Below are 18,432 nucleotides of genomic sequence, written 5' to 3'. Positions count from 1 at the left end.
CGCCCTGCCAATCCGCCGGGCCGCGCCGCGCCGTTGGCCGCCGGGCGGGCGGGGGGCGGGGCGCTCCCCCCGCCCGCGCGGTGCCGCCCTGTGACCAACTCCCGTGTGTGAGTCACGGCAGCGCCGTCAATGCCGTGTGCGGGCGGGCGGCGCTGCCTGGGCTGCCCCGGCCCCCCTCCCCCGGCACAGGGCTGGCGGGCCGCACTTGTCACCGTGTCACATCCTCCCCGCCGCCTGCCGACCCGGCTCACCCTCCCCAGCTCGGCCGCCGCCCGGGGCCGCCGCGGCGGCATGGGATAGAGCCGGGCACAGCCGCCCCCGCCGCTCGTTTCACACTGACCTCCCCGCGGTTTAAATCCCTCCCCCGCGTGTCCCCCCCGCCGCCTCCTCGCCTCCCCCGCGCCCCCTGTCAGCGCCGAGCCCCCGCTCCCCCGGGCGCCTCCCTCGCCGGTCCTCGCCGCGGAGCCCCCGGAGCGGGTGAGTGCCGGGCACGGCCCTCCCGGGCTGGCCGAGGGGCTGAGGGGGCCGGGGGCGCGGGGGGCGCGGGCCGGGGCAGCCCCGGGCTCTGCGGGGCGGCCACCGACAACTGTTCCAAAGTTGGGGCATTCCCCTCCCGGCGCAGCCTGGCGCTGCCCGCTCGGACTGCAAAAGAAGGGGGGAAAAAAAAATACAGGTATAACCCCCCTGTTCGTCGTTGCCAACTTCTAGTGCGTGTCGTGCTGCCGGCGAATGTAATTTCGATTTTATTTTGGTGATTTCCCCCGCCCTGGCTGAGGCTGTGGTGATGGTTGACGTGAGGGTATCCCGAGCGCCGCCCGGGTCCAACAGCCCCTCCGTGGCTCCGGCCACTGGAAAAGCGGGGAAACCCACCTTTTGTACTTCCAGGTGCTCCATCCTCCTCCCCGCCCTGTCAGTCCTGGCTGTTTCGCTGTCACCTGGGCTTCACTTGCCGTGGCAGGAACATGCGTGTTTGTAAGAGGGAAGCCGTGGTCCGCAGCGGGGAGTTCTGGTGTCTTGGCTTGGTATTGGGAGCGCTCGATGTGAAATGGTTATGTCTCTGTTTCACTGCTATTGATTTGTCTTTTTTTTTTTCCCCCTCAATGTATTTTTAGAACACGAATGTGGTGTATGTTGTCGTGTGCTGTACGTACAGAGCAGCTAAAATAAAGCAGAGGCATGGAAAACCCCAGCAAATACAGCAGTGCTTCCATGCGCAGGGCATCCAAAGCCTCAGTACTCTGCCAGGTTTATTTATTAATATTAATTGCTCGATCTTTGTAATTTATATCATATGGAAACTAACTGCTGAATTGAAGGTTTACCAAACCTCACGGGGCTCCAAAATCATCTATCTCAGGCATCTGAAAAACAAATCTACTGAATTTTTGTTAAGAGGAAAGGCCAGCATTATTCTGGGAATCCTCCACATGAAGTTTCTGTTTCTGAAGGCAAGCACTCTTGTAAATAAGTCCTAGTAAAGAATGCCTTTACTCAGTGAGCACTCAAGTGTATGCAGGTCAGTGAATTTCTAGAGAAAATCAAATCTTTACTACATCTTGTCTTGCTTTTATCTATAAATAGAGGGAGGGAAACAAAAATAAATCAGCTGTGAGATTGACATGTAATAGAAAATCAGTCCTTTTCCCAAGGGGTGACTTGCCCAACATAACCTGAAAACTTCCTAAATTTTGCCTTTATGGGGAGGGGTCCTTCAGCTGCAGTCTGTTGCATCAGTGTGAAGTGGGCCTGTCTCTCCTCTGCAACTGGCTTGGCACCAGCCTAACTTCATTAACAGAGCAGATTTGCATTAATGCCAGGAGCAATCCAGACACTCACGTTTTGAGGAAGGCCCCTGTAGTAGTGACGTGACAAGTCGTGATTCCTCCCCGGGCCAGCCCCAGTGACAGCGCCCTTACTCACTCGGAGTGTTCCCTGCCATGCTGCTTGGCTGGGTGAGGTGGAGTGGCCCTTGTTTTTCTCATAGCTGTTTTATTCCCTTTCCTTGAAATGACAACGTGTTGGATAACTATTTTTTCCTTGGGCCGCGAAGAAAACTTCTGAGGATTTAAATGTGAATCTGCTTTGTTAAGTGACCGTACCAAAACCCCCCCTGTTTAAGACTTCTGAGCTGCCAAGTGAAAGGGGCAGGTAAGTTTTCTGTGTGTTTAGCTTTGCCTTGTTTCTACAAAAATTAGGAAAAAGATTGTTGAAAAATTAATTATCTTGTCCTGAAATTCCTCTGCGCCTGTGGGATTCCACACCTATATGCGGTGTTCAAGTTGGAGTTGTTTTCCTAATTCCCTTGTGTCTCTAGAACCACCCCTACCCCCCAAACATTCACATTGCATTGTTAAGGTGTTTGCTGTTGAAATCGCTGGCAGGAGGATCAGGCCCTCGGCTGGTTTTCTTTAAAGCAGTTGATGATGACTTGGATGTGCTGTTGTAGAGAGATAATATTATCTGGTGTGTCCATAGCTCAGATCCACTGTCCTACCACAGTGTCAGAAGAAAGCTCTGTGCTAAGCAGCCTGTAAAGAAAATGTCTAACAAAGCAGAATTGTCTTCTGCCTTTCTGTACTTATTTATAAATCTCTTGAAAGTTTGTTTGATACTCTTTCAAAACAAGACAAGATCCCTGCATGTTTGTTTCATGTTTTCACTTCCTCGTATGACTGTGTTCATTGCTAAGCCTTTATGTCACTGATTGAGATGTTATTGTAATTAACATTAATTATGCAAACTAGATTGTTTTTAGAGGCTCTCCAGCTCTGTATTGATACTGTCAACTTGTTTGTTTGTTGAACAAAAATCCACACATTTCACCATTCTCGAAGGAAATAGATTAACGGATTCCATGTCAATATACGCATGGGAAACTATAACAAAATCAAGTTATATTAGCTCAAATGGCACAATGAGTCTTGATGGATGTGGTGAACCGAGCATGGCTGGATATGAAATATCAAGGCAGGGCAAACAGGGGGAGCAGGAAAGGGGACTCTAGGTACAGTCATTCGGGGAGGGTGTTTACACTGCAAAGTTCCATTACATCTTTTCCAGAGAGACAATACTAGGATCAGTTGGGCCAAATTCTGCCATCCCTAATTGAATTAAACTCTCCCTAAAATATACTGGAACTGCCGACTTGATTTTTTTTTGAGAAATGGAGAAAAATAGCAGAGCTTAATTCATTAATTATTTAGGATGTTTTTGATTTTAGACTTGGAGAAGATAGTTTCCTTAAATTTGGTTTAGAAGGTGTTCCAGGGTTGTCTTTTTAAAATAACAGCTAAATAAAAATATCTTTGAAATATACATCCCTGTAGCAATGGTAACATTTTGTAATTTTTTTACAATGCTGATTGTAATGACATCCACAGAACTCTCCATGTCTGATTCTGAATCACCCTCTTGAAACCCTTCTGAGCTGAGAAGGATTTTAGAATTTCTCCCTAGAAGTCAAATTTGTTGCAATGTTTGCATGTTGTATTCTTGTGTACTCTTAGGAAGAAAAATAATAGAGGTGGGGAGAGTTTAAATGGGAATTGGTTGTCCTGATATCCCGTCTGAAAATATATGCAGACTGGCAGATTATTCCCTGTCTTAAAAATCAAGTCTCTCTAATTTCCCATTTAAATAAGCAAAATTTGGTTTGCAGTTTGCTTTGAGTAATAAAAGGGATATTTTTTTTTGTTTCTACTTTTGGTGCAGTGGTCCTCTGGAAAGTTAGAAACAGCACCCTGGGGCTCCACGAAGTGGAGGGTGTATAATTATATGGGAAAGCTCCATAGCATCAGTGAATTAGCATTAGCAGCTGAGTGAGTTTGTTAAGTTGTAGAGATGGCATTATGGAAATCAATAAAATGCTGATTTCTTTTCCTTATTGCAGATTCCATGTTAAAAGGAAAATATGCTATTTGTTTGTCTGCCTTTCATGTAGGCTTGCCAAACCATTAGTTGATATGGAAAGGCAGGTTTTGCATCTCTGGCAATCAGTAGTCAGGTTTGTTTTGTTTTGCTTTTTTTAGGCTCTTTTAAATCTTTATTTATTAGATTGTCTTCCAGAAATCACACTGACATCCTGGCCTGGAAGTGGCTTCACATGTGTCTGTTTGTCAGCAGAGGCAAAAGGGAAGGTCACTTATTTTTCTTATGACGTGCTTGTGTGGCATTGTCTGTTGTAGCCCAAATGCTCTATGTTCCTGATGTTCCTGTTTCTGCTTTAAATTAAGTTCTCCCAAGGATTTGGAGGATACTGATGCTGAAATCCATATTCAAAATAAAAGAGAAATAGTGACCTTAACTGTTTTCAGAGGTGTGCATCAGGAGGAATGATATTAAGCACTGTAAGATGTATAATGTGCATTGGCCTTTATTTCTTTGTCTCAAAGCTTCTCCTGCTTTTATACCAGAGAGACAAGTACCCAGATCATTCATCACACTGAGCTCTTACAGAGACATGACAGACCAACAGCCTTATGTTGCATGCTGTGGAACATGTACAGTGCATTAGGTTCTGATGATCTATATAAAACATTTTAATTGGGAGGAGCTGTAAATGGGAACGGCTGTCTTCTAATCCAAGGGCTTCGCTTTTTCTTCTCTTCTTCCCAATTGAAATGAAACTTAACTTCACCATCAAATTATTCTGTTTTAATGTAGCTGTATGCTATGACTCCTGATGAAATGGGTTATTCATGCCGAGGTACAGTTTGGGGGACCCCTCTGCCTTTGTGGTGGATGCTAATTTGGTGGACTTTCTGGAGCTAAGAAGATCCAACCCTGCGGCTTCTTCAAGGATGCTGCGGCGAGCATCTGTTCTGTGACACGCGAGCAGCCTGTGTCACAGAGTTCAGATATCATGAGGCTTCTGGAGCATGTTCTTGTACGAAGAGACACAGTCCAAAATGCTGGGTGTATGATGCAGACAACACTAAAGATCAGCAACTTGGAAAATTAATATTGTGGTTCATGTTGATGTTTCAGAGGGAATTCTGATGGAGGCGTGGTCCCAGCAAAGGTGAACTCAGGGGTCCAGCAGCACAGATAAAATAGCAGCCTTACTCTTATCTCTTTGGTAACCCAAGCCTGTTTTCTGATAAACTGGCAAAATTATATTTATAGTCTCCCTATGCTTTGTTTCTGCTAATCTCTAATTAAGTAGATCCAGGGAAGGCAGCATGGTGCTTTTAGTGCTCAACTACAGCTTAGAAATGACACTCTGCTTTCTAACGATTACAAGCAGATGAAGTGACAGGAAGGGCAGAGATGTTGGAGTAATGTGATATGCAATTAAATTCCTGATTCTCTAAAATATTTACCCATAGCTGTAGAGATCCACAGTACTTCATATCTGCCACTGGCCTTGTGTGTCCAGTTAAGGACAGTTAAAAAGCACAGAAATACATTGGGAAAAAAAAAGAAAAAAGGATAGAGATCTTTGCTGAACCAGAACAAAACCTCTTTAGCTCCTACCATTTGAAATGGGGAGGAATCCCAAGAAATAACAAGGGTGAAGTCTCTCATAACTGCAAATTACTGTAGTGATTGTGACTCTGAAAAAGCAGGTTCTAGATAGAGAAGGAATTGTAGTTACTCTGTGGTTTTGTCACAACCTTGCTAATATGGTTAAAGCATTAGTTCCAAAAACAGATGCATTGAGAGCTTGGAGTCTTTTTCTTAAAAATGTACAAATCTATATTCAGGTATTTTCTGTGAGGCAAAATAAAATACTGCTTGTTGGATTACCCAATTTCAATATTGTTATTAAAAAAAAGAAATGCACCCTGTTTTCCACCTGTCAAATGAAGTCAGATATTCCTGTGGATGCCTTTTTCTCTTTTATCTTTTTTTGTTTGTTTCCTTCCTTCTAAGAACCTTTTCATCATCTGCTTTCCTACTTTCTGTCATACTGAATTCCTTTTTCATTGTTGTTTTGATTCCTTCCACTTCTTTCCGGATAATTTTTTTTTCAGTTTTTTATGTTCCTTCTAGCCTTAATCAACTACCAATGTTGCTGCTTGCCTATGGAATCACAAGGTCCATGCTGAGGTGTGTCATGCCAATAGTATTTAGTGTCCTCTGTCCTCAGCAAGGAAAAGGTTTACTACTGCTGCCCTGTAGTCCGATGGAAAACGGGAAGGGGGAGCCTGTTGGAGGTGTGACATGAATCAGTGCAGTCATCTAGGAGGAGTCAGGGCCACAGCCAGAAATTATACCCAGGTGTCATCAGCTTCCAGACACGTGCCCTGTGCTGTAGCAAAGCAGGTTGTTTCCTCTTCAATCCTTTGCAGAGCTCCCTTTTTTTACTTTCTGTCATACTGAATTCCTTTTTCATTGTTGTTTTGATTCCTTCCACTTCTTTCCGGATAATTTTTTTTTCAGTTTTTTATGTTCCTTCTAGCCTTAATCAACTACCAATGTTGCTGCTTGCCTATGGAATCACAAGGTCCATGCTGAGGTGTGTCATGCCAATAGTATTTAGTGTCCTCTGTCCTCAGCAAGGAAAAGGTTTACTACTGCTGCCCTGTAGTCCGATGGAAAACGGGAAGGGGGAGCCTGTTGGAGGTGTGACATGAATCAGTGCAGTCATCTAGGAGGAGTCAGGGCCACAGCCAGAAATTATACCCAGGTGTCATCAGCTTCCAGACACGTGCCCTGTGCTGTAGCAAAGCAGGTTTTTTCCTCTTCAATCCTTTGCAGAGCTCCCCCTTTTTTTTCAGTTTGTTTTTCTGCTTCTCTTTATTTGGCTCTTTTCTAGTTTTGTCTTTTCTTCTCTGTAATATGTAATAGCTACTAATGACCTCTCAAACTGCTTCACAGGAGTGTTAAGGCTAGTGTGTTGTCCCTCATCCTGTCTGGAATATTTGGCTGTTGCCAAAGAAATTGAGATCAGAATCAGGGTCTCTTTGAGTACCGTGCACCAAAAGTGTATGCATGTGTCTTGAAGGTACCAAAATACTGTTAAAAAAAATCAAACAAGATCTGTAAAGTTAAAAAATCTAATACTTGTTTTGAGATGCAGAGTGTGAACTAAGGTATAAAATGATATAATGAATAAAGGCAAAGATGCAGCCTTTTTCAGAGAACCTTTAAACTATTAAAACTTTTTAAAGGAGCACATCAGTTCTTTGCTGAACCTACTCAACTGAAGGAAGGTGAGCCATCCCCCTTCCTGTGAGAGGGAACAAATCTGATAGTGAACTTTCAAAATGGAGCTGAGCTCTTTAGGCCTGGTGGTGGTCATGGCTGTTGCCTGATGTCAAGTGAAGGAAGTAGTGGCAGATATGCAGTGGAAAAATGCCCAGGAACAAGCATTCAGCCACTCCAGGGAGGCTGTTTTAACTGCCCTTTGATTTGGAATATTTTTAATTTGTTCTGGTTTCAGATATTTCAGTGCAAATTCTAGAAAAGGCAGTTTCTGTCTTTCAAGATTGGCAGATTTTTGTATCATGCCTACCTTGAAAAATCCAAAAGAGGAAGGAGGTAAAAAAGTAAATCTCAGTGACAGTTTTCTTCTGTCCCTCCTGCCATGTTCAAAATGATATCTCATCTTGTTCTTATCCTTGTTCAGAATAAAAGCTGTGATAATCCATTTCCTTTGCTGTGATAATCCCTTGCCCAAATGTCCTGGTAGCATAATTTGATTGTGGTGCTTGGACAGCTATCATATCACTCCTACAAAGCAACAGTAATAGTTGTTACAAACAACAATATAATCCAAGAAATCCAGAGTTAAAGTGCTTACAGCAGAGACTAATTGCATGCTAGAGAGTATTACTGTATCTTCCTGATTGATGTCCCTCATTGGCCAAGACAGACTTGCAGATGAGTTCTTAACATATTATTTAACAAGATGGTAGTGCTCTGTGTTTAAATTGCTTGTTGTTCTGGGTTTTTTTTATTGTCCCTCCCCAGTGTGGGGTTCAGAACCTCCTTATTAGTTTATGGGAAAGCCACAGATCCAGATTCCTTCTGGAACTATTGCAATGTGAGGGAACAAAGTGTAGGGATTTTTTCAAGAGCTACTAAAATAGCCTGTGCTCCTTGCCCAAGCAAAGTTAAGAGTCCTTACAATCGCTGGGGCTTTCGTGTGGTTTTTGTTTTATTTTTCCTTTGCTTTTCTTTCCCACTTGAGCCCTGATTCTGAAGGAGCTGGAGCAATTACCCTGCCTGTCTTACATCTTCCCATTCAGAATAGGATGGAGTGGGAAAGAAGGTCTGCATTGGGCCTCAGATATTCTCTCTAGCCCCTGTGCTACCCCTAAGTCACACTACTTCAACCTGAAAAACAGCAGAGGAAAAATTCCTGCTTGAACACTTTTTCCTGGCCTTAATGAGAGATTTTTACAAAGAGGTGAACTAGCGTAGGTGAATGCATCTAGCACCCTTTAGGAAAGGGTCACCACCACAGGGATGCTGCTGAAAAAGAATGCCAAATCCTCCCAGACTCTGTACCAGGCTCTTGGAAAGGCTCCTATGAAATAAAGAAACTATATAGCCAGTGTGTATGTGTATTTCTGAAGGTTATGCTGGATTTCTGCCATGCCACAAACCCTGATTAGAATAATTTATAATAAAAAGTGAGGCATGGATTCCAGAAGTGGACAATGTGATGGGGGAAAGAGGGAGATGAGTAGCAGAGAAAGCAAATCTGAAGGTTTTCCTGGTCCACAGATGTACCCCAAAGTGTGGATTTACTGCCACTGTCTGTAGGAAGAAGCTACAGTCCTAATTTTTGATGTCATAAATGACTGTTATGTCGTTGGCTTAGTATACGTACTGTGCACTGCTGTTTGTTTATTTATTTGCAGTAGGACTCGGGATATTTCAGGTACTTTCCAGGTGCTTACAGATAATTTCTACTCCAAGGACTTCACAAATCAGAGAGGCCAGAGGAAAGTAAATGGGTGGGAATTGAGTGCTGAGAAGCAGAACAAGATTCACAGGGTGCAGGGCCCTTGGAGCAGTGCAAGCGTGTGGCAGAGGTGCTGTGCAGGTAAGATGGGGAGGGGGTTGCCTGCAGTAGCCTCCAGGAAAGAAACAGGCACTTGGTGTGTCTGGAAAAAGAGATATCCTTTTGCTTTTCTTCTGCATTGCAAGTCAGGCTGTGGTCAGTTCAGAGCTCCCAACTCCTGATCTCTGTCTTGGATCCTTTCCCCTGTATTTGTGATTGTGTGATGTGGCAGCTTTCTAAGTGGAGTTATTCTGTCATGTTCTGTGCAGAGAAATGCGGTGAAAATGGGAGAGCAGGGGACTGAGGCACATAAGGTGTGTGCATGCAATATGAGGCTTGACATGGCCAGGGAGAAATAGCATTGGGGTTTTGCACAAGCATTCTTTGGGGCACGAAGTGTCATCATCTTCAGTTCTTTTTTTTTTTTTTTTTTTTGCTGTGATTAAGGCCCCGAGCATGCCTGTAATGCAAAACAGAAAACATAAAGAAAATGTTTTCTCTTCAGCCATCATTCTAGCATGCTTATGTGTGTATGAATCATTCCTCCTCCATCTGGAAGGATGAGATGCAGAGCTCTTTTCTAAGGAGGTATCTAAAGTACATCCTCATAGCAGCCAGCAATTGGCATGACAAAAGGGTTATAGCAAGTGGCTGGCACTTTTCCCATCCATCTTGCCACTGGAAACATAATGCTTTTGCAATGTGCTTGTTCTTCAGGCACCAGTGTGCAGAGCCAGTCCTTGGGACATGCAGACGGAAAAGTTGCATGTTTGTTTTTGTTTGTGGCCCCTCCTCAGCAGCCCAAAACCTGGGAACAGGAAATAACACTGATAAACTGTTTTCCTTGATTTAAGCGTGATGTGGAGTGGATGGGAACAGTGGGGTACTCGTGGAACATCCCCAGGTGTGGGAAGATGGGCAGTGAGGCATCTGGCCCTGTCAGTGCATCAAGTGTGGGAGAAGACTTTGTTTTGCTTCTAACCTTGTATACTTTGCACAGACCAGGGGAAAATATACCAGTATTGAATGCACAAGGAAAAAGGTCTTATTTTTAAAAACGTCATCTGTTGTTCATGTAAGCTATCTTGTATGTATTTTGTCTTTCACTTGATTTGCAAGAAGGCCAAGGCCCTGAATCAATTAATTTAGTCTTAAGTGTTCCTGTGATGTCAAGAAAGGGTTTTACTGTGCTTTTTTTTGGTAGAGGAGTGTTTAATGTGGTGTCAGAACAGGCAGTAGAAAGAAGGGCCCCTAAGTTTCAGTGCTCTGCTTTAACATCTGTATTGTTACCTTTCTCTTTTGCTGACCATGACTGGGAATGTCTTTTGTCTTGCAAGAGTGGCCAGCTCTGTATGTAGTTCAAATGTAGAAACTGGGTGTTGTTCTGCTGAAGCTCCTTGGGACACTCTTGAAACTCAACAAATGCATGTCCGTGGAACTGGACATGTCTCTGCTGTTTCCTTCTTTTGAAGGGGGGTTGGAGATGAGGTAGGAGGGTCCAGCATTCATTGCCTGCCTTCAGAGTCGTTGGTGCAGTAATGAGCTTGTGGTTTGAACCAGTTGTTCCTGGAGCTGGGACCAGTGGCTTTTCCTCCCTGGGGAGTGCCTCTGCAGACAGGAAAAGCCTCTCTGCCCCCCGTTCCTGGTCTGCTTTTTAACCAGTGTCTCTTCAGCAAGACAGGCTTATTTTTGCTACAGGAGCTGAGAGGATTTCTCCACCTCACTCAGGATAGTCTGGAGGTTTAGGGCACTGCTCCTGCAAGACCTCAGCTGACTTGGATCACAGTGGGAATGGCAGGGAGGAAATCACCAGCCTGTCTTACTGGAGAGCACCAAGTCCTGCTCTGCTGCATGGGGAATGCAGGCTGCTTAGTGCCTTGTGTATGAAGCACTCCAGCTTTTTGAAGGACAGGTTCTTGTCTTGGTGTATGGATGGAAAAACTTCCTTTCTGCTTCTTTGCAAAAGGTGAGTTCAAGATGCAGCCTGTTGTTGGCATCTCTTATGAGCTGGCTCTACACAGTGACATGCTGACCTCGGGAGTTCAAAGTACTGTCCTCTTCCTTGGCATACTTTGGGTTTGGGGTAGAGGGAGATGGCTGGTGGGTCTGTAGGCTTTCTGCAGCAGGGCTCCTCTTCTGAGGTGAGAACAGCCATGCCCCATTCCTTTGGAGCTGTTGTGACTGCAGGCAGGGACTGTGAAACCCTCCTGTGCCACTGAAGCTGAACACCGTGTATCTGCTTGCTGCCTCCCAAAGTGCTTTTAGGGGGCTGCTCTGGATCTGGGATGTAAAATGTCCTAGAAAGCCGTTCTGCTCTGGAGAGTGAAATACACTTGCCTATTGGGGCACGGTGTTGGACTTTGTATCTGGGGAGAGCTTTTCTTTGACAATATCTCAAGCTTCTGTGTTTATCTTTTTTCAGATACATGATAGCCCCGAGAAGACCCTTCAGGCAGGCATGCCTTGTTACTTTCTTTAGCTTCATAATGGCTGTTTATAGTACAGTGCAATAAACACAATTAGCATTTTTGGCTTATTTCAGGGTGTGTGCTTGCATGTGAAAAGGATTGGATATATTAACTTTGCCATCTTTCTTACCTGTGACTGAGATATGATCTGATTATGATCTTTCCTGATACATAACAGCTTCGGAAAGGAAGTAACACTCCCTATACTTTTAGAAACATTTCAGTACCTTGACATTGGTATCAGGGATGAGGAGTGTTATGTTCAGTCTCTTGCTTTTAAAACTGGCTTCTGGATCCTGCAGGGCACGGTCAGCAGGTGGAGGTTGTTCACATCGCACACTTCACCTGCAGTGTCCAGCTGGGACATGCTCCATGTGTATAAATTCAGTTTTGCTTTTCTCTGTGTCATGGGTCAGAGTTTACAGTCTGGGGACCCCTGAGGCAGAGGAATTGCTCTGCCATGTGTGTTTGTGAGTACACTCAGCAGGTGTCGTTTGTCCTGTAGTGCTCGGTATTTTCTAGCCCAAAAATTTTCAGCTGTGGGTATTTCCAGTTGTTGAGAGGCTGAAGACCAGGTTCCCATGATCTAAACTGTGCCTAAGGCTCTGTGCTTGAAGGCCAGGAGTCAGATGGAAGGAAATAAAAGATACAGTGACTTAGGTGCAATTTAGGACATGTGAATCTGGCTCCTCCTCTCCTGAAGTACCAGTGTGCCAGAAGCATCTGATGTAGGAAGCTGCTAGGAACAGGCCAGGCCAGTGACTGTATTTCACTTTCCAAAGTATTTCTAAACATCCCAAACTAGACTTTGCACCTTTAAGCAATTTGAATTCTCAATCCAATCCCTTCAGTGTTAGGCAGAGCAAAGAACCTGATCCAAGCAGTGCTGCTGATTACTGGAAAGGTCCTGACATCTCACTTTACCCTCTGGAGAGTAACTGGAGGGGTGGGGGAGAGGCCTGGAGCTGTGTTAGTACATGTGTTGTTTTCTGCCTCTGGGGATTTTTGTTGTTGTGCATTCTCTTGTTTTTCCATCTTACACAAAATCTGAGAGCTTGTGTTGCAGCTGTGGCCTAGAAGGAGCAGTCAATGCTCTGTTACCCATCAGCAGCAGACAGACCTGGTGATGAATGAGGGGGAATTCTGGGCTCTGGGACAGGGATGCTGAGGTTCCTTTGCAGCCTTCCAAGCGTGCTGGGCTGTGGGGGACTGATCCCTGTCAGGCTTGCTTGTGGCCACAAAGAGTGTGATCTCTCGCTGTGATGGCCCTGGTCATCTCTGACTATCAGCCATCCTCTTCTCATTGGAGGAACTTTGATTTAATGAGAGATACATCAGCTTGAGTAACTTCTACTTGAAGATGCTAAGCTCTAGGAATACTGTAGAATATAATATTCTAAGCTTTTGAGCCCTTCTGAGTGTAATGCAGTGCTGTTCTTGGAATTATTTGTTTCAACTATAGAGCCAGTTTAAATAGAACTATTGAAGTATATGTTGCTGTTCATCATACATCAAAAGTGAAGTTCAGTGAATAATGAGTTACCATGGGTCACCACAGTGAGATAAGAACTCATCATAGCTTTGCAATAAATGGCAATGTGATTAAAAGGAAAAAAAAAAAAAGAAGACTTTTTGTCTATAATTTTAATTGGAAAAGCCAGAAATCTTGAGTGGAGATTTCTAGTGTGCTGACCAACTGAAATATATTGTAATAAGAGCAAATTTATATGTGTAGAGGGTGTCCAAGATTTTGATTGCTGCATGATATATCCCATGTTGGGATATTTTCCTATGTATGCCTTTTGTGTAGATAAATAACAGTACCTGATTTTTGGTCCTGGAGGGAAAATGTACTCCCTTATTATTGAGCAGCTTTCCAAGATGCAGCAGTTGTCATTAAAACTCAGCAGTAGACTATGGAGCTGAATTTGGCAGGTGGGAACTTTTTTCCCCCTAAACTTTTAATAGCAATGACTTGCAGTTATGTCACGCTGTAATATTAAAGTGTGCAAGGCACTTTGGCTCGTTTATGTTTTCATTCATGTTTCTAACATGCACACAGAAGCAGCTGCTTTCTGGGATTGCTGATAATATGGAATGTGGTGAGGATGGCCAGCCCTTGGTGTGTACAGGGATATTGAGCACTCCCTCTCTCACTGAATTTTGCAGCAAAGCCACTAGGCTCGAATTTCCTTGTCTGCAGAATGTGGCCCCACCCTGCAGTTTATAAAATATTTTAAATAAAAAAAAATAAGAGGAATGATGTGCAAGATCCATGTCACTTTTCTTCCCTTTGTGGTGCTTACTTTAAGTTAGTGCTGTTAGCAAGTAGAATCATTGTACCCCAGTGGTCTCAGGCACAGTTAAGCAGGACACCACGATCTGCCCATCTGCAGCAGCTCTGCTGGAAAGGTCTCATCTGCAGGAGCCCTTGTTTGCTCTTAAGGATGAAATGCAATTGAGCATCTGGTGAAGTCTACTCTATGGTAGAAATTAATTATAAATATATACTTGGGGATTTTTTAATCATTAGTCTTAAATTGGTTATTTCCTACCAGTTGTAGGACTCCAAAGAACTGCTTTTTCTTCCATAAGAAAAAAATATCTGTTTGGTGGGCAAATGCAATGCTACAGGTAAGATATGGCAACAATAATGCATTAAGAGCAGTGTGAGGAAAAGGACAACTTCCTGCTCTGTGGTGTTCCTGATTTTTTTTTTTTTGTTTCCCTAATTATATGGAGTTGGAAGAGTGAGCTGGTTGGATATGAATGTTGCCATCCAATAATAAGAGTTGTGGTCATTGGTATTTGTTTCCCTAATTATATGGAGTTGGAAGAGTGAGCTGGTTGGATATGAATGTTGCCATTCAATAATAAGAGTTGTGGTCATTGGTGCCATCCAGCATGAAGCTTCAAGAGACTATGATGTGTTTTGGGGGACAGACCAGGAATAATTCAGGCCTGCCTATGGCTTTCTCTGGTAGAAAGGTAAGTTAAGGGAATGTCTGCAAAGCTAGTGCCCAAAGCTGGAATTGTGCTCCCTATTCCAGTTAAACCAATGTGTAAACAAACCAGTTCACTTGATGTTCCCATTAATTTGGACTGCTTACCTTTCCAGTTTTTCTAGCTTGTGATTTGAGCAGAATGAGCCAGTAGGAAAAATGACAGTCTGAAACTGGCTTGGCTTGTCCCTGGCTCTCCCCAGAAAGCCAGTTCCTTTTCTACCACCAAAACAGGGCCTGGCTCCATAGCTATTGTTCAGGACACCTGAGACAGCAAGATCATCTGCCACTGCCTAGAAAAGGACAGCAAGGAAAAACTTTCAGTCCTTTGCCAGCCCCTTCTACATCTTTCTACCTGCTAAGGCCTTTCTCCACTGCACAAATGGTGCAGCAGCTGTGGCTTGAAAATCCCTGGGGCTTTCCCCTCACCCTGGGATGTTTAACTGTGTCCAGCCCTGGCACCTTTACAGGCACAGGCAGCAGGAGCTGTGTGTGGGGCCAGTGTCACGTCTGAGCCAAGCACACTGCTCTGCCTGTGCCTCCTTCCACACAGCCACACTGTGCAAAGCAGGCTGGCCTCTGGGAAGACAAGTTGTGCCATTTTTCTCACTTGAGGCCTTCAGGCCTTTGATGATCTTGATCCTTTTGTCTGTGAAGAAGGGAATACCATGAAGAAGCCTTTCCTTTTTCATGGGGAACCAAAACTTGGGTTGCTGAGGGATCTCTGGGGCCAGTTGAAGTAGGTTTTCCCACTGTGTGTGTGAGGGGGAGTGGTAAGGAGAAGGAGGCGGGGTACTCAGTACAGCATTAGGTTTGATTGTGTAACTCCAGTGTAGCATGCTCGTGACGTGTGTTTCTGACTTCACCAAGAAGCACTGAAGGTGCAAAGCCCCTCAGCGTCCTCTCTGTTCCAGGAAATCCAGACAAGCTTCTGGCTGAGCAGTCAACAAGTCCACAGAGTCCCTTTGGTGTTTTGATGCCTGTGGAAAGAATAGTTGGCAGTAGAACTAATTTTTTGGCTTTTGTTGCTGATTGTGACAAAAAAGTCAGCTTTCTTGATCTGCAGTGATGCCAAGGCTGTGTGCAGGCTGGAGAATGCAGCCACTGGTCTTTCCCTGGTGCCTTGCATCTTTGGAAAGAGATTTTACTGGTGTTAAAGTAGACCCTAATCTTCCATGGGATCTGGTTGAATTCAGAGCTCTGCAGCTGGGATCTGAGGGCTGCCTTCTGGTCAGGCTCACTTCACCATCAATTTTTATATGGCTCTGCTTGGGGCAGTAGTAGAGATTTTGATGTTCTGTATTCTCACACATCACTCCGTGCTTTGGTCCGCTGCCTGTATCAGTGTATCAGTGGATACATTTGGAATGCTTGCCTACTGAAAGTGTTCCCTTTTTCCCCTTGATATTGCTAGAAGCCATTCTCAAATATGTTTTGCCAGACAAAATAAAATGAAACCTGTGAATCCCAAACCCCAAGATTTACTGTAGGCTCTAGTGGGAGAAATGAAGGCAGATTGCAGACTCCCAGGAAGTTGTTTGAATGCTCTGTGAGGAATACCACCTGAGAAAGGGGTATTCTTGATTCTTTACAGAGAACAAGAGATCAGCTGAGACCATTTTCTCTAGCTTTATGTAGCAGTATAAAAACAATTAATGGGAATTTTGTTTTTGACTAGTTAGCAAGTTGAGGAGTAGCAATAGAAGTTATAAGAGCTGTGATTAACTGTGTTGCTTTTGATCTTGTGGCTGAATCAAAAATGTGGATCAGTTTGACCTGAAACATGAAAAGTTTCTTTTGCTAACGTGAAAAAATAAGATTTTGGCTAATCCTGAACCCAAGGTTTTTGGATTGTCTAAAGTCCTTTAGGTTAAAGAGTTTTCTAGTTTCAGGGAAACAAGAATCTTTATGGTTATTCACTGAATTCAAATTGATTTCTGTCCTCTTGAATCCACATTTTGCTGAATATGAGCTGGGAGAGGGAAATGGAGCTGCAGTTCCCCCAGAGTCTCTCCTGTTCAGCTTTTCAAAGCAGTGCTGCACACATCTCTGTGATAGTCCTTCAGACCAAAAAACTTCCCAGCACTGATAACAGACAGACAAAACTGAAAGTCTCTGTCACAGTGAGAAACAGTTTTGTTTTTTTTCCAAAGAGCAGTGTGCATGTAGAAGGCAAGTGAAAATTATTCCCTAATGAAAAAGCAGTAAAATTGCTGAAGAGCACAGCTAAACAGAGGTCAAACTGCAGTCTGAATGGACACAGAGGTTAAACCTATTTGCAGTACATAGAGAGTGCAGTATGAAATGCAGGTAACCAGCCCAAGGAATGTTACCATGCATAGATAATACATATATGTGTAGGTAATACATGCCATCATACTTCTTGAAATCCTGCAGTCAGAACAGATTGCAAAGCACAGAATCCACGCAGGAGTTAAAAAATATGTAGCTGCAGAATATAATACCAAGGTCACCACAGAAACAGAACATTTTTTTTCATGAACACAAGAAGCACATCAAGGAATAGAGGATTAAAGAAGTTGTGTGAGCTACTGATACAGGTCCTGGCATTCCAACAGTGTGTATGATCCATGCTGCATCCTGCTTTTCACTGGGATATGAAGGAAAAGGTGAAGATGTTAAAAGTAAGGGTAGACAATTCAATGTAGCTATCAACCAAGTTATTAGCATATGGTTCTGGTGTACGGAAATAAATGTTATTTTGAACTGTTGTCTGTATACAGAAGGTCTGCATGAGGCCACCTTGAGAGTGTGGTTATGTGGGGAAGGTACAGAGATGAGGAGGCTTCCAAAAGAGGAAATCATGTCTAGACTTCAAAATGCCAGTTCTCAGTTTTGTTTTAGGTGGTGATATCCTGTCTGGTATCTTTGAGGAGAAATAATTGAGAGGAAACAGTCAGTGACATCTAAGGAGGTGCTTTGTATAATTTCAAAGTAAAAGATCCTAAACTTTTATATTGAAAATTGTCACCAACCCTCAGAATTTGTCACACGACAAAGGCAGCATGTATTTTATTGTCTGGTAGAGCATCAATTTAATACCACTGGCCAGCAGTGATGGAAAATGTTCTTGTGAAGGCTGTCTGAAAAGTCTTGACTAACTTGCATGCTGTAGTCAGTGTGCCTTCTTCATACATTTTTATGTTAAAGGTTAAATATTTTGGTTTCTTTCATGTTTTAGCTCTCTTGGGGACTGGAATGGTTATATATTCTCAGCTTGATGTTTTTATAATTAACTTGATACATGTAAGTAAAATATAGAACACTGGACCTACAGAGTAAAGTTCACTGTTTCTGATAGTTCAAATTAAGTTTCCCCACTTTTGCATATTTTCTATGTGCGTTGTACTTCTCATGTTGGGGGGGGGAATCTCAAAGTCAGTACTTCCCTAAACTAAGAGGAAAATAATTATTTATGTTGTTTGTGGTTAACCTGCAGAACAGTATTAATGGTCTGTAAAACCTCTTCAGATAATTGTCTCAATAGAAACTTTTGAAAAATTATTTAAACTTGAAAGAAAAGTTCCATGGGAAGGAAGGACAAGATGGAGTTAAAATCATCAGGAGGGTGAGTTGGTGTGTAGGTGAAGATCCTTTTGTAATACATTTATAGGATGTAAGAAGGCAGAGGAGTGTGTATTTAGGTGCTAAGGGGAAGAAGCCATTAAGTGGAACCAGAAATCTTCAGTACAGTTAATTCTTTCACCCAGATGACAGTGGCAGTCCACGCTTCAATGCATATATTGGAAACTTCACCTGAGGTGCCAATAATTGCTTTTTGTATTCCTCAAATTCAAATATACTGGAGTGTTTTCCCAGGCAAAAATGACAGTGTAATACTTAAAACTTGAAACAGCATCTTACAGCCATTGAGATAGTTATATTTGTGCCATATAAAAATTGTGCTTGAAAACAGGATTTGATGCCAATGTGTTCCTTTACAGAAAATAATGTAAATTAATAAAAAGTTATGAAAAAATCACAT

General features: G+C 43.4%; 1 protein-coding gene and 1 long non-coding RNA gene across 3 annotated transcripts in view; one reads left to right on the top strand and one right to left on the bottom strand.

The window, feature by feature from the left end:
- The window catches only part of LOC120506805, a 48,795-nt gene extending 46,653 nt beyond the window's left edge, over positions 1-2,142 (bottom strand). For both annotated transcript variants that reach the window (XR_005628605.1, XR_005628604.1), the window contains exon 1: positions 871-2,142. This is a non-coding gene — a long non-coding RNA (uncharacterized LOC120506805). The remainder of the gene's footprint in view (positions 1-870) is intronic.
- Positions 77-18,432, top strand: part of SERTAD2 (SERTA domain containing 2) — a 79,471-nt gene continuing 61,115 nt past the window's right edge. Inside the window, exon 1 of the mRNA XM_039718787.1 lies at positions 77-477. The gene's annotated coding sequence lies outside the window, so the exon portion shown is untranslated. The remainder of the gene's footprint in view (positions 478-18,432) is intronic.

The sequence above is a fragment of the Passer montanus genome, unplaced genomic scaffold (genome assembly GCF_014805655.1).
Source record: "Passer montanus isolate IOZ18808 unplaced genomic scaffold, ASM1480565v1 scaffold40, whole genome shotgun sequence".
Lineage (NCBI taxonomy): Eukaryota > Metazoa > Chordata > Aves > Passeriformes > Passeridae > Passer > Passer montanus.
This window is presented reverse-complemented; position numbering and strand designations above follow the sequence as displayed.